Genomic DNA, 27277 nt, shown 5'->3' on the forward strand with positions numbered 1-27277 from the left:
CTCTGCAGCTCTCCTCTCCCTAGCGACACTTGCTCTACCCTCACATAAACCAGTAAAATTAAAATGTGTATGTTATACGTAGGCCTACCACTTGTAAATTACTTGATTGGTGGACTTCTTACTTCTGAATGGGCAGAAATTGGAAGACTTCAGGCTGCAATGCATTGCGTCTGGCTGCTGTGACTCCTACTCCAACTACTACTACTGCTACTATTCTAATACTGCTAATAATAATGATAATAATAATAATACAATGTAGTAGGCCCTACAGCAGTGCAGTAACCACTATACAGGTTGTTTGAAAATGATCTTTACCACGCGTGTTTCAGAAATGGGGATAGATAGAAAGGTGCAGTTTGCTTCATAAGGTTCACTCTCACCATAAGTTTTAATATCCGTTTAACCGAGTTCATTGGATGCGCAATCTGTAGCAGGCAGGATATCTAAGCCATATTCCAGCTCCTTCCACTGCCGACCTAGCGTGCCCCCTATAACCTGTCCCATTGTTGCTCTGAGGCGAGGTCGCATTTCCTGCAGGTTCTGCACCTTTTCTGGTAGACAACATCCTTCAAAAAGCTCCAAAGGAAAAAAAAATCTAACAGGACTATGTCTGGAGACGTTGGGGACAGGAAAGGGGTCGTTTCCGCTAGTCTAGAGACCTGGAAATGTATCATACAGAGCTTTCGCAACGATCGAGACCCAGTGAGAAAGTGCACCATCCTGGTGCAGCTTAAAGTCAGATTTCAGTTCTTCGACCTGCGGAAATGTAAACTTTCCAACAACTCTATACAAACAGACGAGGATATTGACGCCTCTAAAGGAAAAACTATCCCACCATGTCTTCATGAAGTACGCCGTAAAACACGTTTATCTTTGAACTGATGTGCACCGTTTCTATGCTAAAGTGGTGGTCCGAGAGCCCAGATCCTCACATTGTGTCGGCTTACCTTTCCGCAGACAAGAAAGCAGGCTTCGACCATGAACATCACATTATTCAGATATTCTGGGTCATCGTCGACATGACTCAGAATCTCAACTGCAAATGTTATGCACTCCGGCCGGTCATCAGATTGAAGAGCATGCAGCAGCCGCACCTTTTAGGCGAGAAGCACCAGTCTCTTGTGTAGTACCCTCTGGACCGTGGCTGGTGGTAGTTGTTCGTGGTGACCTTCCCTAACATGCCCACACAGCGTGCCATCTTTTAAGGGGGGGGAGGTGGACATTTTCCTCAGTAACTAAAAAAAAAGGTTATTGTTACGGAGAAAACAATAAAACAACTTCCAGGTCTATTGCAGGAACTACCAAAAATTGGGAGAAGGCACTGATGTGAGACACTAGCTGTTAGCCGCTGCTTCGTTCGCATATCAGTAGTTTTGTTATGATGACTGACGATGATTAACTAACCTACTAATTTTACGAGATGTATGAATATATAGTGGTGTAGAGACGTATGTATAAAACTATATGCAATGTCGCTTTGCAGGTACATTATGAATGTGTTTCTGTTATTTTGCTGTGTGAAGAATCTGAAAGCATGCATTATACACTGGAGCGCCAAAGAAAATGATACAGGCATGTCTATTCAAATACAGAAATATGTACACAGGCAGAATGCGGCGCTGCGGCCGGCAACGCCTATATAAGACAACACGCGTCTGGTGCAGTTGTTAGATCGGTTGCTGCTGCTACAGTGGCAGGTTATCAAGATTTAAGTCAGTTTGAACATGGTGTTACAGTCGGTGCACGAGCTATGGGACACAGCATGTCCGAGGTAGGGAATATCAGGAATCCCGTAAAACATCAAATCTCCGACATCGCGCGCCCGGAAAAAGATCCCGCAAGACGACGACTGAAGGGAATCGTTCAACTTTACAGAAGTGCAACCCTTCCGCAAATTGCTGCAGATTCCAATGCTGGATCATCAACAAATGTCAGCGTGCGAACCATTGAACGAAATATCATCGATAGGGGCTTTGGGAGCCGAAGGCCCTCTCGTGTACCCTTGATGACTGCACGACACAAAGCTTTACGCCTCGCCTGGGCCCGTAAAAGCCGACATTGGACTGTTGATGCTTGGTCGAACGAGTCTCATTTCAAACTATATCGAGCGAATGGTGACAACCTCATGAATCTAAGGATCCTGCTTGTCAGCAGAGGCTGTTCAAGCTGGTGGTGGCTCTGTAATGGTGTGGGGCATGTGCAGTTGGTGTGATATGGGTCCCCTGATAGTCTAGATACGACTCTGACCAGTGACATGTACGTAAGCATCTTGTCTGATCACCTGCATCCACTCATATCGACTGTGCATTCCGACGGACTTGGGCAGTTCCAGCAGCACAATGCGACGTGCCACACGTCCAGAATTGCTACAGAGTGACTCCAGGAACACTGTTCTGAGTTTAAACACTTACGCTGGCCACCACACTCCCCAGACGTGAACATTATTGATCATACCTGGGATGACTTGTAACGTGCTCTTTAGAAGAGATCTCCACCCCCTCGTACTCTTCCGGATTTATTGACAGTCCTGCAGGATTCATGGTGTCAATTCCCTCCAGCACTACTTGAGACATGAGTCGAATCCATGCCACATCGTGTTGCGGCACTTGTACTTGCGCGCGAGGGCTCTGCACTATATTAGGCAAGTGTACCAGTTTTTATGGTTCTTCAGGGTATTTTCAAATTATATTCAACAAATGCCTCGATTCATTACATTCGTCTAGAAGTAGAGTTCTTAGGGGTTTATGTGGCTCATCTAGTACTGGATGTGAGATTTTTGCCTCCAGAGCAACGCATACCAATTGTTTCTCACTTTCATTTTTGTTCCCTCCCTCTATTATGACTAATATATCGTTAACAAAGTCAGTTAGGCATTATTTTATTTCGGCCTTTGTCACACTTCAACGCGGGCTCAGCCTTGTTTTGGCGATGTTAGTGTCAGAGGGTGGCCGGATGCCTTTCCTGTCGCCACCCCGTACCCCCCAGGGGCCACCCCTTACCCCTCAGGACGGAATTAGTGCACCCCAGCTGTCTGCATCTAGTGTACGCCATGAAATAGTACGAACGTTTTGAAATGTCTGCACGTTGTGTAACTGAGGCTGGACGTGGGGACCAGCCCAGTATTTACGTAGTGGGATGTGGAAAACCGCCGAAAACCCACATCCAGGTGGGTTAGCACACCGGCCCTCGTCGTTAATACGCCAGGCGGATTCGATCCCCTGCCGGCGCGCCTACAAGAGTCCAGGAAGCAGCACATTAGCGCTCTCAGCTAATGTGGCAGGTCATTGTTAACAAAATCAGTGAATAGATCGTAATCAAATGCTGCCTGCTCCGAAGTCTCCCATATTACACACGTAAAGGTACGACTCTCTTTTTGTCGTACAGCCTTTGAATGGCTCTGCCGTTGTGAGTCTTCAAGCGTCTTGGAAGCTGTGAGAGACGTATGACGCTCAGCGTCAAAAATGCGTCGAATCTGTATCTGTTATAGGGCCTGTGTAGCTCTTATTGCCGCCCGACGTTCTGTATCCAATTTCCGACGGACGTAAGATTTCTCTGACGTTTGTTGGATTCGAGTAGCTTTCGCAGCTCGAGCTCTTTCAGAACTATGCGCTAAAGCAGACTTAGGTTTGCGAGGCTTATAGTAATAGTTTCAAATGTGCTACTCAGGCTTACCGTCCGATTTTATTTTTGTATCTCCACCAAAACTCTCGACTAATGCCAGGTGGTGTAGGAACTCAATATCATAAACCACATGCACAATAACATTGGGTTTTCACTGTCATAGAATAACCTAAAGACATTGAGAGTCGCTGACCATCGCGCCAGCGTCGTCTGACTGCCACTCACGTATACCATATTTAAAAATGTTGATAAAAATAAAAAAGATATAACTTTCTAAAGTAGCCTATGGTCTACCTGCGGGTTCAAGCTATCTCCATACCTAATATCATCGGAATCGGTTCAGCGCTAGAGTCGTGAAAACGTAACAGAGTGAGTTACTTTCCCAATTAATAATACTGGTATTAGTATGGAAGTATGGATAAAACACTGTGAGAATTGAATAAGCATTATGTTAATTATGTTGAATCATATCACGTGGAACATATCGACCAATAAAAGCATTTTCACCAATATGACGTAGTTGAAAAGTGAAAGACTGAATAGCTTTTTCAGGGATTAAATATTTTTTCCTTATCTGCATAATAGCCGGCCGAAGTGGCCGTGCGGTTCTAGGCGCTGCAGTCTGGAACCGCGAGACCGCTACGGTCGCAGGTTCGAATCCTGCCTCGGGCATGGATGTGTGTGATGTCCTTAGGTTAGTTAGGTTTAACTAGTTCTAAGTTCTAGGGGACTAATGACCTCAGCAGTTGAGTCCCATAGTGCTCAGAGCCATTTGAACCATTTGCATAATATTCTTCAAATCAATAAATATCTTGTACGCCAAACTTCATGGATATCAGTTCAGCGCTTTAGTCATGAAAACGTAACAGACAGTGTTACTTTCACATTCATAATATTAGTATGGAAGTATGGATCGGCATGATTTAAACATATTGTACAAGCATTTTATTGTAGCTGTTACACACGGCTGCGCTCATTACCAGTAATGAAATGTGCGTATGGCTTTATTGGCCCTGAGACCCCGGTTGGAATGTTCTGGAGCTTGGGGCAAGTAATTTTATGAGACATCGCTTCGGTGACTTGCGCGTCGATGATGATAAAATCGTGATGAGGACAACGTACACATCCAGATGCGAGCAGGAAATAATGTAGGCAGGCGATAATTGAACCCGGGAACCCGTTATCGTTAAACAGCAACGCCAACACTATGACCACGAGCCGTTTACGCAAATTTAGCGGCATTAAAGAAATTATAAGTGACGCTTGACACCCAGTGGCTAAAATGGACGGGGTTGTGACTGATATTAGAATGGTGGTATGGATTAAGCACGTAGGGAATTCTATAAACAAGTATTCATTACCTTGAATCTTATTATGGGTCAAAATGGTTCAAATGGCTCTGAGCACTATGGGACTCAACTGCTGTGGTCATAAGTTCCCCAGAACTTAGAGCTACTTAAACCTAACTAACCTAAGGACATCACACACATCCATGCCCGAGGCAGGATTCGAACCTGCGACCGTAGCGGTCGCGCGGTTCCAGACTGTAGCGCCTTTAACCGCGCGGCCACTCCGGCCGGCCAATCTTATTATGTTGTACATATCAAACAATAAAAGCATTTTCACAATTATGATGGCCGGCCCTGACTAGGCGCTTCAGTCTGGAACCGCGTGACCGCTGCGGTCGCAGGTTCGAATCCTGCCTCGGGCATGGATGTGTGTGATGTCCTTAGGTTAGTTAGGTTTAAATAGTTCTAAGTTCTAGGGGACTGATGACCACAGATGTTAAGTCCCATAGTGCTCAGAGCCATTTGAACCATTTTTGAACAATTATGATGAATTGAAAAGTCATACAGTAAACAGAATTTTCAAAGAGTATTCTTTGTTCCATATTTCGCGTTATATTCTTCAAATGAGTTAATGTGTTGTACTTCTAAAGTAGGCTACGTTCTTCCGTAGTGTTCAAGCTACTTCCATACCAAATTTTATCAAAACTGATTCAGCCTAACCAAACAGAATTTCTTTCCCATTTATAATATTAGTGTGGAGTATGGATTTAAGCATATGTGATTTATATGTACCAACTTTACTGCCATAGTTGCACGGTGCAAATTATGTGTGTAGTTAGTGGTCAATGTGAAAAGAATGATGTTGAAACATTCGTTTCGCATGCTGTAACCTGCACCACATTCAGACACGTGCTATGCTATTGTCATCATCATCATCATTTAAGACTGATTATGCCTTTCAGCGTTCAGTCTGCAGCATAGTCCCATGATCCCCTATTCAGTGCTAACATTGGTGCCTCTTCTGATGTGATCGGGCCCTAATGACCATAGCAGTTTTGCGCCCTAAAACCAAAAACAAAAAACAAAAAAAATCTCTTCTGATGTTAAGCCTATTACTTAAAAATCATTCTTAACCGAATCCAGGTACCTTCTCCTTGGTCTACCCCGACTCCTCCTACCCTCTACTGTTGAACCCATGAATCTCTTGGGTAACCTTGCTTCTCCCATGCGTGTAACATGACCCCACCATCTAAGCCTGTTCGCCCTGACTGCTACAACTATAGAGTTTGTTCCCAGTTTTTCTTTGATTTCCTCATTGTGGACACCCTCCTGCCATTGTTGCCATCTACTAGTACCTGCAATCATCCTAGCTACTTTCATATCCGTAACCTCAACCTCATTGATAAGGTAACCAGAATCCACCCAGCTTTCGCTCCCATACAACAAAGTTGGTCGAAAGATTGAACGGAGCACCGATAACTTAGTCTTGGTACTGACTTCCTTCTTGCAGAAGAGAGTAGATCGTAGCTGAGCGCTCACTGCATTAGCTTTGCTACACCTCGCTTCCAGTTCTTTCACTATGTTGCCATCCTGTGAGAATATGCATCCTAAGTACTTGAAACCGTCCACTGTTCTAACTTTGTTCCTCCTATTTGGCACTCAATCCGTTTATATCTCTTTCCCACTGACATTACTTTCGTTTTGGAGATGTTAATCTTCATACCATAGTCCTTACATTTCTGGTCTAGCTCTGAAATATTACTTTGCAAACTTTCAATCGAATCTGCCATCACAACTAAATCACCCGCATATGCGAGATTGCTTATTTTGTGTTCACATATCTTAATCTCACCCAGCCAGTCTATTGTTTTCAACATATGATCCATAAGTAATATGAACAACAGTGGTGTTTAAAAACAAAAACTATTAGTCACCTATGTGTTCAGCATTATTGTCTTACGATATAGTAATAATAGTATCGATATTTTAAAAAGCAACACAACTGAACTCTTGTTCATTCTCAAATCAAGTGGTTCAAATGGCTCTGAGCACTATGGGACTTAACATCTGAGGTCATCAGTCCCCTAGAACTTAGAACTACTTAAACCTAGCTAACCTAAGGACATCACACACATCCATGCCCGAGGCAGGATTCGAACTTGCGACCGTAGCGGTCGCGGGGTTCCAGACTGAAACGCCTAGAACCGCTCGGCCATTGTGGCCGGCTGTTCATTCTCAAATTACATTTTACCTCTCAGGGGGTAACAATCGACGGGTTGGGAACCACTGGCATAGCTGATAATTTGGACTGCTGATATTACAAATCCGACGTATTATGGCCAGCAGCTGTGTGTCCCATCTTCGTGATCTTCATGGTGACATCTTTGAGCAAGATAATGCAAGACCGCATGTTGCCAAGGCTGTCGCAACGCGCCGCGATAATGACGTCGTTCGACCTTCCCTTTGGGCAGCACGTATTCCATATCTCTAAACCATCGAAAGCACCTGTTTATATGCTGCGGAGAGAGGAGTACAACGAAGAGCTAGGACGACAGGTGAATAACACGAGACTGAAGCAGTATGGAATGGCGTATCAGTATCTGATTGCAGGCCCAGTTCGACGCTACGCTACGCTGGGTTAGAGGCATTGTCGCTGCCACAGGTGGGAGTTCCGTACTAAATTTCACATTACTGATGCGCACGAATCGTAGCGCGTAGACCGAGTAAGTGACATCATCGGTGTCACGAACGCACCCAATTCAGCAACGCACGGCCTGTGTCTGGCAAGACGCTGCTAGGCGGGGAGGGAGAGGGGTTCCCCGTGTGTGAAAGTGTCGTGGGCGCGGGGCAGGTGTCGCGTGCGGATTTTTTCCGCGCCGCCCCGCGCCGCGCGGCTGCGACAACTGTGTGACCGGCAGATGCCGCGGCAGGGCTCTCTGGCGAGGCCAGAACGCCATTGGCTCGCATCCCGGCGCCAGGTTAATTCGGGGGTTGGGAGCGCTCCACTTGCTACTCGCCCAGTGCCCGCGTGCATTCCGCAGTCTACTTTTCTCTTTATCCCACGCCAGGGACAGCTGCTCACAGCGGGATTACTTCGCGTTACTTCACAAGTAAGTACCGCACTGCCGCTGCCACCACCTACACCTCAGGCTGACATCGCTGAATGACGGGTGGCTCCAGCTGCTACCTCTGACTGCGCTGCATGTGTGGTGCCCATATACAGAAACAAATATTACGTTACAGTGTATTTCGGTCCAGTCAGCGTGTAGCACTAGCGTGTTTCAAAATGTAATACTCTGAAGTGAATGCGATTTTGATCCGTCTTTAGACAGTCACGTAGATCCATAACGGCTATATGGACGACATGTTGCTGAAAATTGACAGCGACCTTGTCATGTGTTTTCAGTTGTATAAAATGCTACGGATATCACAACCGTTCGTTTCTGTGGTTCACTTTTCTCGACATCAAGGAGTGGCTATTGGACTACATTGAATATCAGCTGGCAGAAGCATCTTCCGTCCGTCGCGACCCGTTGCAATAATTAACTAAGACGGCACTGTATTACGCGTACCGGTACGGTTCGAATTCTCTGGGGATGTAGTGCGTTAAATACTGTTAAATAATGTAGTGCGTTACCTTATCGAGCAACAGTCGTAGTCTTCTCAAATTGCAGTACGCTTTTCTTGGCAAAAGTCGAATGAAGCTTTCTTATGGTTATTTATAGATCCTAATTCATTCGTTCTCCCTCAGCAGTACTGGTCAGCAAGACGGTGCACCCGAGAAACTGCACGTGACAATGTTTCTATGGGAAAACGACATACCAGTCAGTTGCTCATTGGATAAAACGGAAGTTCCAATTCCAAAAACTTTCACCACTGACAGAATTCACTGCTACATTTTTGTTCTACGTGAAGCTTTAGTATTTTTTAATATTCTGAGTACTAATAATATTTCGGGGAAGCGCTTCAAGGTCTGACAACGCAATGTCCAAAGTATCAAATGATCAAAGAAACGTTTATATTTATGTTTTTGATGTTTTTTGTTTCTATCTATCTATTTGAGAAGCCCTCGGTTATTTTAAACCATACCGTACTGAACTGTTATTTGGAGAAAGGGGAATAAAATTTGTCAGTTATGTGCGATATCTTGTTTCTGATTTTGATTTTCGATAGAAAATCATGGCTGGAACGGGTAATTGGCTTTTGGACCAAATTTTCTTAATATGTATGCATAGCGAGTGTTTTTATTTCTGTCGTCCACCTGAAAAAAGGACTGTTTATAATTTGCTCAAAATGCACTAATAGGCTCCTATCGCCTTCCGTGTGTCTAGGGACCTGTTACACATAGAGAAAGGCATAATAACTGGTAATGACGTATATCATCCGAAATATTCGTCACGTAAGACGTGAATGAAACAACCAACAAAGGCATTGGTGACATGAACTTTCATGAATAAGTTGGCATACTTATTTTTTATTATTGCTGTGCACATAACTGATAGATTGAAAATTACGTGGTACGTTACAGAAAAAACCCTTTAGAATACTGAAATATTGATCATTAACATAAACAGTGTAAAATAAAATAGGTTGAGGAGAATACTTCGGACGACAGCTATATGTTAAGATACGGCTTCCGTCAAGTAAGAAAATATACGTATTTCCAGGAATAATGTAGCTTCATGGTTTATAGGCTTGTGCTAGTTTATACTCATTCCAAAGCTGTGTCTCGAAAATATACGCTGTTAAGTAGATTTACTGAGCGTCCACATAACTTACAGGAATGGACAACGCTGATGTTTCGACAAGTGAATACCCTGTCATTTTCAAGGGAAAGCTGCAGCAAGTAAGCGCTGTGCATGTGAATTTAAAAACCACGGTTTACAGAGAAATTCTCGGAAAGATAACACACACACACTGCAAATACTAGCGCATCTCAGAACCAAAGATGACCGATGTCAGAAGTTATCGACTGAGAAAATTAACAAACAACCTGTCGCATCAACTCTGTCTTCTGTTTTTTGACAAAGGAGGGAGCAAGATTCCAAACAGATTTCAAACAAAAACCTCCCTCCATCTCTGTATAAGAGGTTACTTGCTAGTTTAATTTCAGCTATTTTCATAACACTGTCCCAATGGCTAGAAGTGCTTCCGTGTTGTCATAATCCATAGGATGACCGGTGACAGGGCAATAGGAATCGCAGATTTGTTCAGCTGTTGTAAGCGTGTGTGACGTTTATATTCAGTACACCAGTGCTCCACGGTCCTGATAGTCAGACAAATGTATGACATGCCACAACAGAAAGAAATACGGTAGACATTCGCCTTATGCAAACCAAGATCGTTCTAAAAGGATCTAATTTAAGATGGAGGTCAGAAAATACGTTTCACATAATATTTTCGCAAATATGAGGAAGCTTGCTGGAGATGCTCCCTGGGTACGGTGGGAAGGCCGTGTGACTTGGTGCCAACTCGATGTTGTCACTCAACTGGTGCACGGTTGGTCGATAGTAGTAGGGTAGTGGGATTGTCACTCTACTTTTGATATCAAATTGATATGCAAATCAATTAATCACCCCCACCCTCGATCACACTCGCTCCCGTCCACACCCTCCCCCGCCCATCCCCGCCGCGAAAGCCGTCACGTGTTTTCTCAGCTGCACATGTGTCCCAGCCCCGTACTCCCCCTCCAACCACCCCTACCCTCAACCTACCCTATTGTTGGAAATTTCGAAATTTGTCGGGAATTTCGAATTTTGGCGGGAATTTCGAATTTTGGTAGGAATTTCTTTGTCCCACGGCTGTGCTGACATCCCAGACCAACCCCCCCCCCCCACCTGGGAATTGGTGGGGAATTAAAATTGGTGGTATTCTTTCTGGGACTCGAGCCCTGGTCCTCCTGGACTGAAAACCCAAGTGTACCCCTCCCCCCCCCCCCCGCAACACAATTAAACCACTAGAGCCGCTTGGAATTGATGGAAAATTAAAAATGGCGATGCCCTTTCTGGGACTCGCACCTGGTGCCACTGGATGGAAAGCCAGGGTGCATCCTCTAACACATGAAAACTGTTCAGCTGTGGGAGAGGAAGGTTGGGCTAGTGTACTTTATTTATTTTGGTCGGGAAACTGAAGCAAAGTGCGATCCTCATTACATAATTAATCACAAAGATCGGTCCTAATTACACAACTATATGCACAGTGCTACTCAAGGACGGTATAAAAATGCAATATAGTTCAAAAACTGACAATACCATACTACTGGTGTTATCCTGCTGGGAAAAAGTTTCGCAGTACCACTCAGAACTAGCGACACACACACTCAAACTTTACCCTGCACCTACAAGCTGGCGGGAAAAAGGCAGGGGGTGTAAGGTACTATCTTTATTGTTTTTGGTGGGAAATACGAGGCGTGTTTTTTAAGTAAGTACCGTTTTCAAATTAAAAAAAAAACGTGCTAAGATATCTCAATAATTTTATTTTTACATGAAAGCCTGTACCTTAATCTACTTTTCTACATAATTTCCGTCAATATTGAGGCACTTGTCATAACGTTGTGCCAGTTTTTGAATACCGTCCTCATAGAAGTCTGCCGCCTGACTTGTTAACCACTGCAATACCACTGCTTTGACTTCGTCATCGTCTTGAAGACGCTGACCGCCCAGGTGTTTCAAGTGCAGGAACAGATGGTAGGCACGGGGCGCAAGATCGGGACTGTACGGAGGATGATCTAGAGTTTCCCATCGAAAAGATGTGATGAGATCTTTGGTCTGATTCGCCACATGCGGACGGGCACTGTCTTGCAGCAAAACGATGCCTTTGCTCAACTTCCATGGACTGTTGCTTTGATTCTGGTGTGACGTCGGCCACCCATGTTTCATCGCCCGTAACAAATTGGCTTAAGAAATCAGCACCGTCGTTGTTGTACCGCTCAAGGAAAGTCAATGCACTTTCTAAACGTTCGGTTTTGTGCACATCCGTCAACATTTTCGGTACCCAACGTGCGCACAATTTTCGATAATTCAAGTGCTCGGTCACAATGCCATACAAAACACTACGAGAAACATTAGGAAAGTCATCCCGCAAGGAGGAAATCGTAAAGCGTCTGTTTTCCCTCACCTTATTGTCCAGTTCCTGCACCAAACTTTCGTTAACGACCGAAGGACACCCACTCCGTTGTTCATCATGCACATTTGGGCGGCCATCTTTAAATGCTCTCACCCACTTTCTTACCATTCCATCACTCACAATGGTTCAAATGGATCAAATGGCTCTGAGCACTATGGGACTTGACATCCGAGGTCATCAGTCCCCTAGAACTTAGAACTACTTAAACCTAACTAACCTAAGGACATCACACACATCCATGCCCGAAGCAGGATTCGAACCTGCGACCGTAACGGTTGCGCGGTTCCAGACTGAAGCGCCTAGAACCGCTCGGCCACTGCGGCCGGTCACTCACAATGTTTTCTCCGTAAACTGCACAGATATCACGATGAATGTCGATCGCTTTTAGGCCTTTAGCACTGAGGAATCTTAAAACAGTCAGCGGGACTCACGATTATCGGAGGCATCTTAAACACTCAGTACACACCGTAAACGAGGAAGAATCAGACTGTAATGGCGTCAGTGCGTAGACTAAGGTATAGACTTTCATGTAAAAATAAAATTACTTAAAAAACAGGCCTCTTACGTTCAACTGACAAGATGCTGGTGTTGGACAGAGAGGAGTTCATCACTGCTTGACGTCAGAGTTCGCTACAGATGCCTGGTCAAGAACTATCCACCAGCCCAGGTAATCGAAACCAATACACGCTACCACAACTGATGGAAAAAATGCATCATAGTTCTAATTACACTTCGAAATTGTTGTGAAAAAACCAGCACTCGTAATGAACGGGTCATAAAGCAGCACATGTACTGAGGGAAAATTGTCATCCTAAAAGTTTGTAGAGTGCAGAGGGGTGGTAGTTGAACGTGCGTTCTTCTTGATGTACAATCACAACTGCCAAAAACGAAGGCCTTTTGACTTACCCTCACAGCGCCATGGAGGGAACAGATGTTCTTTTCGAGGAACAATATTGAGAAATGACATCTGAAGCTGTCCACAGAGGGATTATACAACCCACACATACATTTCGCGTAAGGACTGCGCTGTTAAGAAAACACGATCATAACGCCTATGTTACCATCACCCTGCATAAAAAGCGTCTTGCGTCTACAGACACATACAGTCGCTGATAGTGTTACGCTTTCAGGCAGAAATGCTGTCCGAAATGCTAGCCGCAATTTGGAATCAAGTATATCCATTCAACCACATTTTTGCGTTGGATCTTGTAGATACGTCTTTTAATTATTACAGCCATTGGTGAATCATATTCGTGCCACTCTCGTATATCGAAACGAGTCACCTTTTTTTTCGAACCTTCCAGCTAAGGAACCCATACACCAATAACTCTAGTGTTGTTTTTAGACAGTCCCTCTACATCTTGTAACTGCTCCTCCCTGCAGCTTAATCCATGTGATCGTACCAATTTAAGTCTGACATCTACGGAAGTCGGAGAACGATGTATCTAAGACGTTCTGCATCCTGTGTGGAAACAGGACGAGCTGAGTTAACGCGACAGGAGCGCGTTTTAACCACTCGGTGGAAACGGAAACATGGTGTCGTAGCTACGCCAATCGTGAACATTGTGTAAGGCCAGCGCCAAACGAAGCTTTCCTCTGCAACACGAAGTAGTAGAAGAGATAGTACGAGCAGTATCGGTGATGTTTCTTGTTGGGAAAATTAAGACGACTACACACCACATAGGTAAGAAAAGGGGGTCGCTACGCTTTCAACTACCTAGTTTCAACTACTTTTCAAGGTCATCCAACTACCCACTTCCGCATCCGAAATACATTCGCATAGATCGTTGTATATTGGAAATGTCTTAGGATTTTTCGTAGGTTAGCGAATAAGATAGCTAAATATTCTCGTACAAAATAGTTATTAACTTTTGCATGTATATTTAACCACAGAAAACATTTGTTTCCTTATTTTTGTTAGGTGTAGTTTTAATAATGTCCAATTTAATTTTTAACTTATAACTTAAATCCATATCGGAATCATCTATTTATTTCTCCATCCAGTAATTTGACAAATACAGAGAAGGTATATTCTAGAATTCTAATACATATCTAATTTTATTCCTGTAAAGCACTTGTTTTATGGCTTTAACTATTAGCTCAGTTCCTTCCTGCTTCTAGGTGAGAGCATTCGGGGATTTTAATTTTTCCTCGCATCTCATCCACGACGCTATTGTTAAATCGTTCCACGTCTCTCTGTGTGTATGTCGGCCACTCTTCTGCTTCACATTCTTGCGAGATTTCTGTATAGAACTTAAAGTTTACAACTTCTGCAAACGAGTGTCCATTAAATGTAATTATTCCATCAGTTTTAAACACGGCAAACGGCTGTTCTGTTGCAAGGTGGACAACATCCAGCTCGCCACACTTAGATAGAATATAACCACCCTTTTTAAGCCGATCCAAATAAGAATAGAGCTTAATAAACACATTTTTCCTGTATCCCTTAATATAGTAAAATGGTTCAAATGGCTCTGAGCACTATGGGACTTAACTTCTGAGGTCATCAGTCCCCTAGAACTTAGAACTACTTAAACCTAACTAACCTAAGGACATCACACACATCCATGCCCGAGGCAGGATTCGAACCTGCGACCGTAGCAGTCGAGCGGTTCCAGATTGTAGCGCCTAGAACCGCTCGGCCACACCGGCCGGCTCTTAATATAGTAAACGTTCTCCATTCTATTGATTTCGGCCAGTACTCTAACACGTGACCAGTTTCCATTTCGGTTTACTGTAAATGCCAATATTTTGTATTGCCTCTTCGTAGTCAGATTTTTCCATAGAGTCTGTTTAAATTCGTATGTAAACCTGGCCTGCACATCCGAAATAGCTTCTTACTTCACCAATTGCAGCTTGTATTGTTCCTTTATGCATGCTGTTTCCTCCATATGCTCCAGATTCCTTTTCTTTACTTCGATGTTCTCCATTTCTAGTTTTCTTTTCGTACAATTAATACATTAACTACGCTTAAAGGAGTGATTTCTTTAAAGGGGAATGGTTTAAGTCTGTTTGATACATTGGCCCTTTTTCTTAAGGCTTGAGGTACAACATTATTCGTAGGAACCAGTCCCAATTCGGCGATATCTATATCGGACGGCATTGTGGAGGGCCGGCCGGTGTGGCCGTGCAGTTAAAGGCGCTTCAGTCTGGAACCGCGTGACCGCTACGGTCGTAGGTTCGAATCCTGCCTCGGGCATCGATGTGTGTGATGTCCTTAGGTTAGTTAGGTTTAATTAGTTCTAAGTTCTAGGCGACTGATGACCTCAGAAGTTAAGTCGCATAGTGCTCAGAGCCATTTGAACCATTTTTGGCATTGTGGACAACAGTGTTCTAGACTGAGAAAAGTAAGTTTCTCCTGCTTTAACTTAACACTTCCACGTAATACTTATATTGTCTTTGTTGGGGTCAGAATTAAGAACTTCCACGTACTAAGAATAGAGCTTAATAAACATGTTTTTCCTGTATCCCTTAATATAGTAAAAATGGTTCAAAAATGGCTAAAAATGGCTCTGAGCGCTATGGGACTCAACAGCTTAGGTCATAAGTCCCCTAGAACTTAGAACTACTTAAACCTAACAGCAGGCAGGTAACTAAGACTGTATGCAGACAGAGCATAAGTTATAAGCTCTTCTCGGTCTTGAGAGTCTGGCAGACTTACTTGCACACCAGTCAGTTTTCGGGTGTTCTTATTACCCCAGTAGACAAATTGCAGAACATTGTTAAACACCACACAGCAACTGTTCTGTAAATTATTAGTTAGCTGACACTGCACGTAGGCAGTTGGCATAGAGTAAAGTGGATCACATTGTAAATACACTAAAACAACTTTGCACTGGGTCGAACAGGCGATCCATTCTGTAGTTATATATTGTAGCTTCCAGGCTGGAAATGCCATGCTCCTTAGCCAAAGAAGACGTAAAACGTTCTCGTAGTCGCGTTTCTGGACACTTTATAAAATCTATAAGATGGTTTACTCCTGGACTTATGATTTGACATATAAATTTGTTGTATACCTTTACAAATGGAGCTCATCCATGTTAAACAGTCTATTCCAGCTGTCTTATCGTTGTCCACAATCACATTGCTGCTTCCCTGATGATCTCCTTCCATGCAGAAGTCGTGGGTTAATATTAGGTAGTCTCACATCTCCATTTTATTAAAAATTCCAGTAAAGTCTTGCGTTATGTCTAAGTCCGAAAGGTAACAATCGCCCACAAGCAGATGCTGCAATATTCCAGGCAACTCTTCCATTACAACATCTAATTTATCGTCGGCCCATTCCACTTTATATGGTATAGCCACAGTATTTTTATATTTCTTCGAAATGGTTTCCAGTGCTTCCTTGCCGATTTTATCCATTATTCCTCTTGCTGTCACACTGTCGCTTCCATGTAGGAGAAATGGTAGCTTCGCCTTGACACCATATCTTGCAGTAACGAACTTGGAGAATTTACTACGTAGATAATAGTTAAATGAGCTACACATCGCCGGCCGGTGTGGCCGAGCGGTTCTAGGCGCTTCAGTTTGGAACCGCGCGACCGCTACGGTTGCAGGTTCGAATCCTGCCTCGGGCATGGATGTGAGTGATGTCCTTAGGTTAGTTAGGTTTAAGTAGTTTTAAGTTCTAGTGGACTGATGACCTCAGATGTTAAGTCCCATAGCGCTCAGAGCCATTTGCACAATTTAGGTACACATCTCCTTTAACATTACAGATCGTTCCTTCTCTAACGGCACCTGACAGTCCCCTTGATCACAGATTTTAACTACCGTAATACTATCGCAAAACGGTTCTGTAATAGGAGTAAGCACATTCAAATTCTTCTTGCCAAGGAGCGTACCATTTTCGGTGCAATTTATGTTGCCAATGTCAGAAACAATATTGTCCAGGTCCTCCAGTAGTAACCATAAACCAAAGCGTTCGTCGGTTGGTCTCGTACTCCTCCCTAATAGCTGAGGCATGTTAGGCACTGGGGATGAAACCATGTTGACGCTTTCAACTACCACAAAAGACTGATCGGTTGCGTCTGTCATGCCTCCTTTTTAAATATTCACAATGGTCACGTAATCTTCCGGTCATACATTCTACATATGATTTTACATGCAATCCAACTGTAATCTGCTAGCTGAACTGCATCATTTTGTGTGCAAGTTGTCCTTGGGAGGGAAGGCGACTGTCCCACGCGAATACCTTTCTATCGCGCGCTGCACAATCCTGCAATCACGCTCGGATACTACGAGACACTAGTGTGTCCTGCTGTTACGCTGTACCATCCATCCGAAACTAGTCCGGGTGCAGTGCTATACTCTAGTGTACGAATACTGCGCTGTACCACCCCGTCTGGAAGCGAATTCAGGTACAGCTCTACACTCTACTGCGTAGATATTGCGCTGTACTATACTGTCCAAAAACGAGTCCATGTACAGCGCTGTACTACACATGCCAGCTGATGCGTTGGTACTACCCCACAAACACGGGTGGTACTTGCTAGATGTCAGCACAGTCCTGGGACAAAGAAATTACCACCAAAATTCGAAATTCCTGCCAAAATTCGAAATTCCCTACAACATTCTAAATTCCCGCCGATAGGTTAGGTTGAGGGGAAGGGAATTGGGGGGGGGGAGTGGGAGGAGGGGTCTGGGGCACACGTGCAGCTGAGAAAACACGTGACGTCATTCAGGGGCGGGGATGGGCGAGGGTGGGCCTGGTAGGGGGCGGGGGTGGGCGGGGGTGGTGGTGATTAATTGATCAATTCAATTAATTTGAATATCAATTTGATATCAAAAGTGGAGTGACAACCTCACTACCCTACTACTGTAGATAGTTGGTCGCTATCGATTATTGCAGAACATTGGCTTGGCACCGGTCATTGGTTCAAATGGCTCTGAGCACTATGGGACTTAACATCTGGGGTCATCAATCCCCTAGAACTTAGAACTACTTAAACCTAACTAACCCAAGGACATCACACACATCCATGCCCGAGGCAGGATTGAACCTGCGACCGTAGCGGTCGCGCGCTTCCAGATTGTAGCGCCTAGACCCGCTCGGGCACCACGGCCGGCGCACCGGTCATTCTATGGAACATAACAAAACGGATATTCTAAGATGCACTTCCAGCTACTGTGATAGTATCATTAAGGGAGCAGTTGCAAGTAATCTTGCCAATAGAGATGGAGGTTTTTACTTAAATTGTGCGTGGGACTGTACTCTCTCCCTTGCCAAAAAACAGGAGGACAGATTTAATGTTACTTCAGCCATTGTTTACTAATTTTCACTATGGATAACTTCTGGCGCCAGTCGCTTTTTGCTGTGCGGGGCTATCGTATGCGTGTGTGTGTGTTAGGTTACTTGCTGCAGTTTTGCCTTGAAAATGCCTTTAAATGTCAGGTTGATCAGCTGTCGACATATACGTGGTTGTCGACAACCTTATCCGGCTGCTTCCCCGTAAATTATCTGAACATTGTGTAAGCCTGGAGACTTCCCTGTATGCTTTTTCAACTTTGTTTCAGACCGAAGTTCCGTTTTGCGGATCGGTTTCACAAACATAAGCTACGTTTTACAAATATGTGAAGCAAAGCTTACAAGTAAGGACGAAACGGAAATAGATGGGACAAGGATGATGTAAGACATAGGCTACAGTTCGAAAGGAAAACCTGGGAAGTCAACATTGTTCGGTGGCGATTTGAGTGCTGCTACTCCTTAATACGAGTCTACTTTCTCAACAATTATACAGCGTACATGAAGAAACACAATAAACTTAATTAATTTCAGCTCACACCACATGCAATGAAAAAAAAAATTAACAAAATTTTCATAATCTGTAAAATGCCTTCGTAATTCTGGATTATGCAATAAAGTTTGAAATTGTTGGGAGGCAGAAATACTACTTTACACTAATAAAACATGTATTTATAGAAAGTATAGGGGGATAAAAACTACATCATTTACAAGAGGCGTTGAACAGGCAATGAGATGCGATGGCATTCGAAAATACACCCCTGTATATCAGTCCTCAGATGAAGGGCCCAAATTAATCGACATTTTTAGTTTTTCGCTGTTCATTACCTGCTCAACGTCTCTTATTTACGTAAGTGGCTTTCTTTGCCCACAGCTTAGTTCATATTCCCACTAGGATCCTATTAAATAATTTCAACACGTTATAGTAATAACTGATCTTCTCCCTGCAAATAATTTATTTGTGCGCATGTATTTCTCCTTTTTTCCTAAGTGGAACAATTTCATATTTAGAGGAGAAAGGCACAATATTGGTGTTATATTTCTACAATTTATTCATTTATGAATCGTTTTTAGAATTTTCAGGACTTCGTCAGATACCACGTGAAGTGGATAACTTTGGTACAATGGAAATACTAGCACTCTTATTATTTGTATGGTTTTCACATTAACTAGTGATAAATATATGATTTGCTTTTTCGTCTCTACTATTACTCCACAACGAATATAGTAGAAATCTTCTCTCATGCACAAAGACGAATCGTCAAACACTTCCTTTGTGATGGATAAAATTGAAACTGCGATACTAGCCGTCCATTTGACCAATGCCGTAGTGAATCAACATGCGTCAGGCTACGTAAACACCATAGCGACTATAATTTGATAATCCTTGTCCATGTTCTGAAGCTTAAATAAAATTTGTTGCATCGGGATAAGAAATATTAGTTACAAGTACGAATGTGCCTTAATAAGAGAAACGTGTATCGGAAAGATAACGAATCTATTGTCGTAAAAAAAGGTTCTACAACTGTACCGGAATGAAAATAAACATATTTATCGTGAAGAGGAAAGATCAATAGATCGACGAAATATTGAAATTGTCATCAGAACAGGAGAGACAGGATTTTGTTTGTCATGACCATAGCCAAAAATAAAAACATAATTTGTCGCGGAACCAACGAATGAACGATAAACAATAACGTTATTAAGAAATTAAATTCAGTATACGTACAAAGAAATGGTGTCACAGCAGCCGTTACGTCGTACATTTCCTCAGTGACCTATTTTTGCAGTTTTCGCCGTGGTGTAAAGCATATTCTTCTGCCTCAGATTTTGTCTCGCGCTGCTGGCGAAATCGTCAATGAGTTTCATGGTAGTTGTATTCTCCGAAATCTACTGCTTAAAGAAGCGAAACCTTGGAACACCTCGTAGAACAAACGAGTGGAACAACCGATCTATTTATTCGTTACCGCGCAACGGTCTTCGTGTCGTGTCGTCACTCGAGCATTGTTGAACATCGCGAGTCATGGCGGAGTGCCAGCCGGACATCGTTGGCCTGGTGGGTTAGGGCTGTCTGCGGCGTATTGTTTTTCCTTTATTATTTTAAAAATGCCATTGTTCATAAAAACAAACAAGTATAATTTTTAAAAATGTTTTCACAATACATGAAAACCTACAACTTAATCGCCTTTTTAGTACAATTACTACCACCATTAAAGTACTTGCTATAACGAGCTACCAACTTATACATTCCGTTTTCATAAAAAATCTTATATCTTACTATGCCAGCATTGCAGCTTGACATCATCGGATTTCTCGTGGCGCTGTCTTAGTAGATGTTTATTTTTATTCCTATTTTATTTTATTTATTTCCACAAGTGCAGGAACAAGTAGCAATCACTAGCAGTCAATACAGTACCGCTGAAGGAAATTCAGAACTCTGGTTAAGAGTGGTGTTGTGCACCTCAGTCAGTAATTACGGTACCCAGTGTGAATACATCTTCGGGTAATTCACATTTTCTGTAAGAATTTCGAACGGAACACCTCTTGAAACTTGGGGAAACTCGTTAGATATCGCTGAAACGAAAATGCGTCAATTTTTGAAATTTTTTCACAGATTTCGTGCATGTGGTGTACAGTCGTACCTGGTGCTCACCTGTTTTGCTCTTCGTTCTGATCATTAGTACGGAATTTATTATATGCCCCAACTCACTTTCTTATAAGCCCATGGCTCATAGTGTTTCACCCACAAACTTCTCAGATTTTCCGATGAATTTTCACCGCTTTCACTTGTTATACAGGCAGAAAATATCATTGTGTGTAATTTCCAATCGATGAGATTCAGGGTCCCGGGTTCGATTCCCGGCGGGGTCAGGGATGTTCACCTGCTTCGAGATGACTGGGTGTTTGTGTTGTCCTCATCATTTCATCATCATTCCTGCAAGTGGCGACATTGGACTGAGCACAGGTTGGGAATTTGTACGGGCGCTGATAACCGCACAGTTGAGCGCCCCACAAACCAAACATCAATATCATCATCATCATCATTGATGGGATTTTCAGTTAACTAAGATATTATAAAAAATAAGCACAGATAAAGGCAGACATGGACGCACGCTTGCAGTTTGGTGTCTGTAGGTAGCCAATGGATTCTCAGAGAATATAAAATAAAGGGAAAAATATCGCGACGCCAAGAAGGAATTGTGCGACATAGCCATCAGTTGATGAGTATGTTTAGACATCTGAAATACATCTATTCCAATTTCGCTCCAGTCGCATAAGAGTTGAGCTAGTAGCGACTTTATGACGTTGTAAATCAAGTTTGCTTTAAATACACTCTATAACCGTCTTGAGCGTAAGTCACTTTTGAGACTGGACGTGGTGAGTTGATTTTAGTCAAGAGTGCCTGTAAGGCGACGAAGACGCCATGATCAACACCACTCAGAGTTTCAACGAGATCGTGTAATAGGGCTACTAGAAGGTGGATGTTCTTTGTGCGACATTGCAGAAAGACTTGGCAGGATTGTAGTCACTGCATATGACTACTGTCAATGGTGATCACGAGAATGTACGATCACAAGAAGATTCGGGTCCGGACGGCCACGTGACACTGCCAAGAAGGAAGACCATCGTGTTTTGCGTATGGCCCTGGCGCATCGTGTTGCATCTGCAGCACAAATCTGAGCAGCATTTGGCACCGCAGTGACATAACGAACTGTTACAAACCGGTAACTTCGAGGAAATTTCCGAGCCAGAAGCCCTGTAGCGTGCATTCTACTGACCAAAACCACCATTTGCAACATCCGTGACATCGAGTGAGAGCTCATTGGAGGGTAGGGTGGAGGGCTGTTGTGTTTCCTGATGAAAGTTGGTTCTGTTTCGGTGTCAGTGATGGCCCTGTGTCGTTTATGACAAGGCCAGTTGTGGGCCTGCAACCAAGCTGTCTGCATATACTTGATCTACACCTGGAGTTATGGTCTGGGCTGCTGTTTCGTGTGATAGCAGGAGCACTCTCGCGGTTATCCCACGCACTCATCATCATTGTCATCATCATCACCATCATCGTCGTCATTGTTATTCTCATGAGCCATTTATCATCCACTGCTGGACATAGGCCTCTTCCAGTCACCTCCAAACATAGCAGTCTTCAGATCTTCGCATCCATGTTTGTCCTACTAGTTTCTTTATACCTAGGCCTCTAGGTCTTTCTTATCACGATGTATGCAATACAGCATCTCCCATCATTTCTTTTCGCTGTATAGCCAGCCAACGTCCACTTCGGTTTAAGAACAGTCACTACCACGTCCTGCAGTCTTTGAGTTACCTATTTGTTTGTTTTTATGTCCCGTCTCGCAACGCCAGACGTGCAGTTTTTCATTATTCGTTTGGTACGACTCACTAAAGCTCCCAAACTTTTACCTGCTCAGCACCCGACCTCACCAACTTGCCCGAAAATGCACTCACTAGCATTACCTGAACAACGCAACTAGCAGCAGATCCGTGATTTTTTCTTGCCAACGTTCCACAACACTGCTGAATTCATATTGTACGAGTGTAGCAATGTTAATCTAAAGAGGTATCATTACACTTTCACTACATAATTTAAAAATGAAAAGCTTAGTACGAAACACACTTTCGTAAGTGCAGTCTGTACGTTTCAACACTTTGTTATTTAAAAATTTTGTTTTGGATGAATACTTGTCTTTCTTTGGGTTTCTTGTCAGCTCTTGGCATGGCACCAGAGCCGATACTATGTAGCCGAATGTATGAAACTGTTTGTACTCTTGTCAAGTTAATCACAAAAATATGTTAGTCGATTCGATTTAGGAGTTAAAAAGAGAATTAAAACTCTGTCACTTAAAAAAAATGGTTCAAATGGCTCTGAGCACTATGGGACTTAACTGCAGTGGTCATCAGTCCCCTAGAACTTATAACTACTTAAACCTAACTAACCTAAGGACATCACACACATCCATACCCGAGTCAGGATTCGAACCTGCGGCCGTAGCGGTCGCGCGGCTCCAGACTGTAGCGCCTAGAACCTCTGGGCCACTCCGGCCGGCACTTTGTCACTAGTTTTTCTTTCTCCAAAGAGCAGACAACTCCTTTACACAAATATGTGTATTCGTCATTCTACCTGAAAAGGAAGTAGCGAGATTAGGCTTGACTTTTTCTGAGTTTCCCTTCGGACAACCCTCAGTTTTTTGGACTGCTTGTATATTTAAAATCTTTGTTTCACTTATTACTGGGTTCAGATTTTGTACCTAAGACACCTTGGGAATTTAATTCTCAATACAGTATTCATTTTCCGAAATGAATTCCAAGTCATTTTTTACCTTCCTGTTTATTCTCCAACGGCTTGTTATTTTCATTTCACCTAAGTATACTATTGTCCTGTTCACAATTTGATTGTACATTATTTTAGTCTCACTGTAATTAAACCTCAGGCCAACTGTCATATCTGCTCTGTTCATGTGCCCCATACTTTGGTAACCGCGCGGTGTCTTGCCACGGTTCGCGCGGCTGCCCCCGTCGGAGGTTCGAGTCCTCCCTCGGGCATAGCTGTGTGTGTTGTCGTTAGCGTAAGTTAGTTTAAGTTATATTAAGTAGTGTGTAAGCCTAGGGACCGATGACCTCAGCAGTTTGGTCCCACAGGAACTTACCACAAATTTTCAATTTTTTTCCTCATTCTTTGCTCAAGTACTTCCGGATCCGAAGACAACAAAAGAATGTCATCTGCAAACTGAACGGTGGTTCAGGTAAGATCTGTTTATGCCTACTTCCTTTTCATCCCAGTTTAACTAATTTAATACCTCTTTCAAGGCTGTAAAAACAGTTGTGAGGTCGAGTCCCGTTATCCAAAGTTTTTCTAAATTACGAACGTGACACTCTGTTTATGTAACCGAGTGAAAGTTACAGCTTTACTGTGAACATTCTATAACAAAAATTGGTATATATTGGCAATGAAAATTCAATCAATCACCAGTATTCACACTGAGCACCTCGACGGAAATTGTTACTGCACCAGCGGGCGTTAGACTCTTCATTTACAGTGTCAAATGTTTTTAATATTAGCAACAACTGATAATGTCTGCAGTACCATTTATATGGGATATAAATACAGAACATGATCTCAATATTGACGACCAATTACTTGTAGAAATCAGCTTAATTAACATTGCTACGATACCAGTGTTACGTACTCATTGGTTTACTTTTAGCAGCTGTCACAACCTTTCTTCTAAAAGGAAGACTTTCTACTTCGTTGCCATTGCTGCCTATGTCACTTCCTTCCGTACGAGTCGAAGGACAAGTTTAGGAGAAAAATTGTAGCGACGTGCAGGGATTACGGTGCGTGTACTAAACTATCAAAGGCGTTCAAAACAGTGCGTATGCTATGATGAAAACACCATGCAAAATAGCAAAATTTGAAAGTTAGTATCAGTATCAAATCAGAGGAAAAACAAGATTTTGTATAATGTTATCTTGTACAGAATGCTGCGAGAAACAGCACACCGGGCCTCTTTCTCGAACCATTCCTGAAGACCACTTCAACAGGACACTAAATAGTAGCCTTACCTCCATCTCAGGAGTTGTAGGGGACCTTAAGAAATCTTTAAATCGTACCAATTAAGATGATGTAGATCTTAACGGAAAGCTTCTGAACCACTTTCGTTTTGCCGATTACATTAGATTGTTTTCTCCTACTGCATATCGGATTGAACGTCAGACACACGAGATTAACAGAGCAACTTGAAATTATAACCAAAATATCAGTAATAATAAGGATAAAATATTAGGTAAAACCAATAAGCAAGCTGTACTTATCCGAAAATATTTTTACTTTTCTTGAAGTAGTGAATTCAAATATGGTGTTACGTAATGTTTCGAACGTAAAGTGACTGGCCAAAAGTCACGGGAAGGATTGTCCTGTTTGAAAACGTGCAGTGTAAAACTCCCAAGTGCTGTTGTTGGATGCAGCGTACGGCGCGATTAAGACATAGTATGTGAACAGCCTATACAGACTGGATGGTAAGCTACACTATCTAATCAAAAGTATCCGGGCACCTTTACGTAATACGGAACTGACCACTAGCTGTCACTGTAGGTGGACCCGCCAGTACAGACATAAGTGGGAAAGACTGTCTTGTCAGTAGAAAAGCGACAACAGCGGGATGGCTCGATCAGACGAGATCAGTGACCTCGTGGACTAGTCACTGGATGTCACATGAGTAACAAATCCAACAGGAACATTTAAACCCTTGTAAAAGTGTCCACGTAGATTGTTGGTGATGCGCTTATGAAGTTGACACGTGAAGGAACAACCATAGCTAAACCAGGCACACCTCAAGTGCTAACAGATAGGATCCGTCGAGAACTGCGGAGTGTGGTTCTACCAAAATCGCATGTAATCAGCAAAAAAATCACTCGTGAGTTCCAAAGTGCTACTAGTAATCCAGCTACACTCCTGGAAATTGAAATAAGAACACCGTGAATTCATTGTCCCAGGAAGGGGAAACTTTATTGACACATTCCTGGGGTCAGATACATCACATGATCACACTGACAGAACCACAGGCACATAGACACAGGCAACAGAGCATGCACAATGTCGGCACTAGTACAGTGTATATCCACCTTTCGCAGCAATGCAGGCTGCTATTCTCCCATGGAGACGATCGTAGAGATGCTGGATGTAGTAGTCCTGTGGAACGGCATACCATGCCATTTCCACCTGGCGCCTCAGTTGGACCAGCGTTCGTGCTGGACGTGCAGACCGCGTGAGACGACGCTTCATCCAGTCCCAAACATGCTCAATGGGGGACAGATCCGGAGATCTTACTGGCCAGGGTAGTTGACTTACACCTTCTAGAGCACGTTGTGTGGCACGGGATACATGCGGACGTGCATTGTCCTGTTGGAACAGCAAGTTCCCTTGCCGGTCTAGGAATGGTAGAACGATGGGTTCGATGACGGTTTGGATGTACCGTGCACTATTCAGTGTCCCCTCGACGATCACCAGTGGTGTACGGCCAGTGTAGGAGATCGCTCCCCACACCATGATGCCAGGTGTTGGCCCTGTGTGCCTCGGTCGTATGCAGTCCTGATTGTGGCGCTCACCTGTACGGCGCCAAACACGCATACGACCATCATTGGCACCAAGGCAGAAGCGACTCTCATCGCTGAAGACGACACGTCTCCATTCGTCTCTCCATTCACGCCTGTCGCGACACCACTGGAGGCGGGCTGCACGATGTTGGGGCGTGAGCGGAAGACGGCCTAACGGTGTGCGGGACCGTAGCCCAGCTTCATGGAGACGGTTGCGAATGGTCCTCGCCGATACCCCAGGAGCAACAGTGTCCCTAATTTGCTGGGAAGTGGCGGTGCGGTCCCCTACGGCACTGCGTAGGATCCTACGGTCTTGGCGTGCATCCGTGCGTCGCTGCGGTCCGGTCCCAGGTCGACGGGCACGTGCACCTTCCGCCGACCACTGGCGACAACATCGATGTACTGTGGAGACCTCACGCCCCACGTGTTGAGCAATTCGACGGTACGTCCACCCGGCCTCCCGCATGCCCACTGTACGCCCTCGCTCAAAGTCCGTCAACTGCACATACGGTTCACGTCCACGCTGTCGCGGCATGCTACCAGTGTTAAAGACTGCGATGGAGCTCCGTATGCCACGGCAAACTGGCTGACACTGACGACGGCGGTGCACAAATGCTGCGCAGCTAGCGCCATTCGACGGCCAACACCGCGGTTCCTGGTGTGTCCGCTGTGCCGTGCGTGTGATCATTGCTTGTACAGCCCTCTCGCAGTGTCCGGAGCAAGTATGGTGGGTCTGACACACCGGTGTCAATGTGTTCTTTTTTCCATTTCCAGGAGTGTATTATGATGACTGTGTGAGGGAGTTAAAATGAATCCTGAAACAGCTTCTCAAATGCCTCACATTTTTGAAGTCCATGCTATGTGACGCCTTAGGTGATGTAAAGGGTGTCACTAT

The 27277-nt window shown here is 43.8% G+C and overlaps 1 protein-coding gene across 3 annotated transcripts in view; it reads left to right on the forward strand.

The window, feature by feature from the left end:
- Positions 1 to 7870: 7870 nt before the first annotated feature.
- LOC126169222 (titin homolog) overlaps positions 7871 to 27277 on the forward strand; it is a 220317-nt gene continuing 200910 nt past the window's right edge. For all 3 annotated transcript variants that reach the window (XM_049920623.1, XM_049920624.1, XM_049920625.1), the window contains exon 1: positions 7871 to 8020. The gene's annotated coding sequence lies outside the window, so the exon portion shown is untranslated. The remainder of the gene's footprint in view (positions 8021 to 27277) is intronic.

This window comes from Schistocerca cancellata, chromosome 1, assembly GCF_023864275.1.
Source record: "Schistocerca cancellata isolate TAMUIC-IGC-003103 chromosome 1, iqSchCanc2.1, whole genome shotgun sequence".
Classification (NCBI taxonomy): domain Eukaryota; kingdom Metazoa; phylum Arthropoda; class Insecta; order Orthoptera; family Acrididae; genus Schistocerca; species Schistocerca cancellata.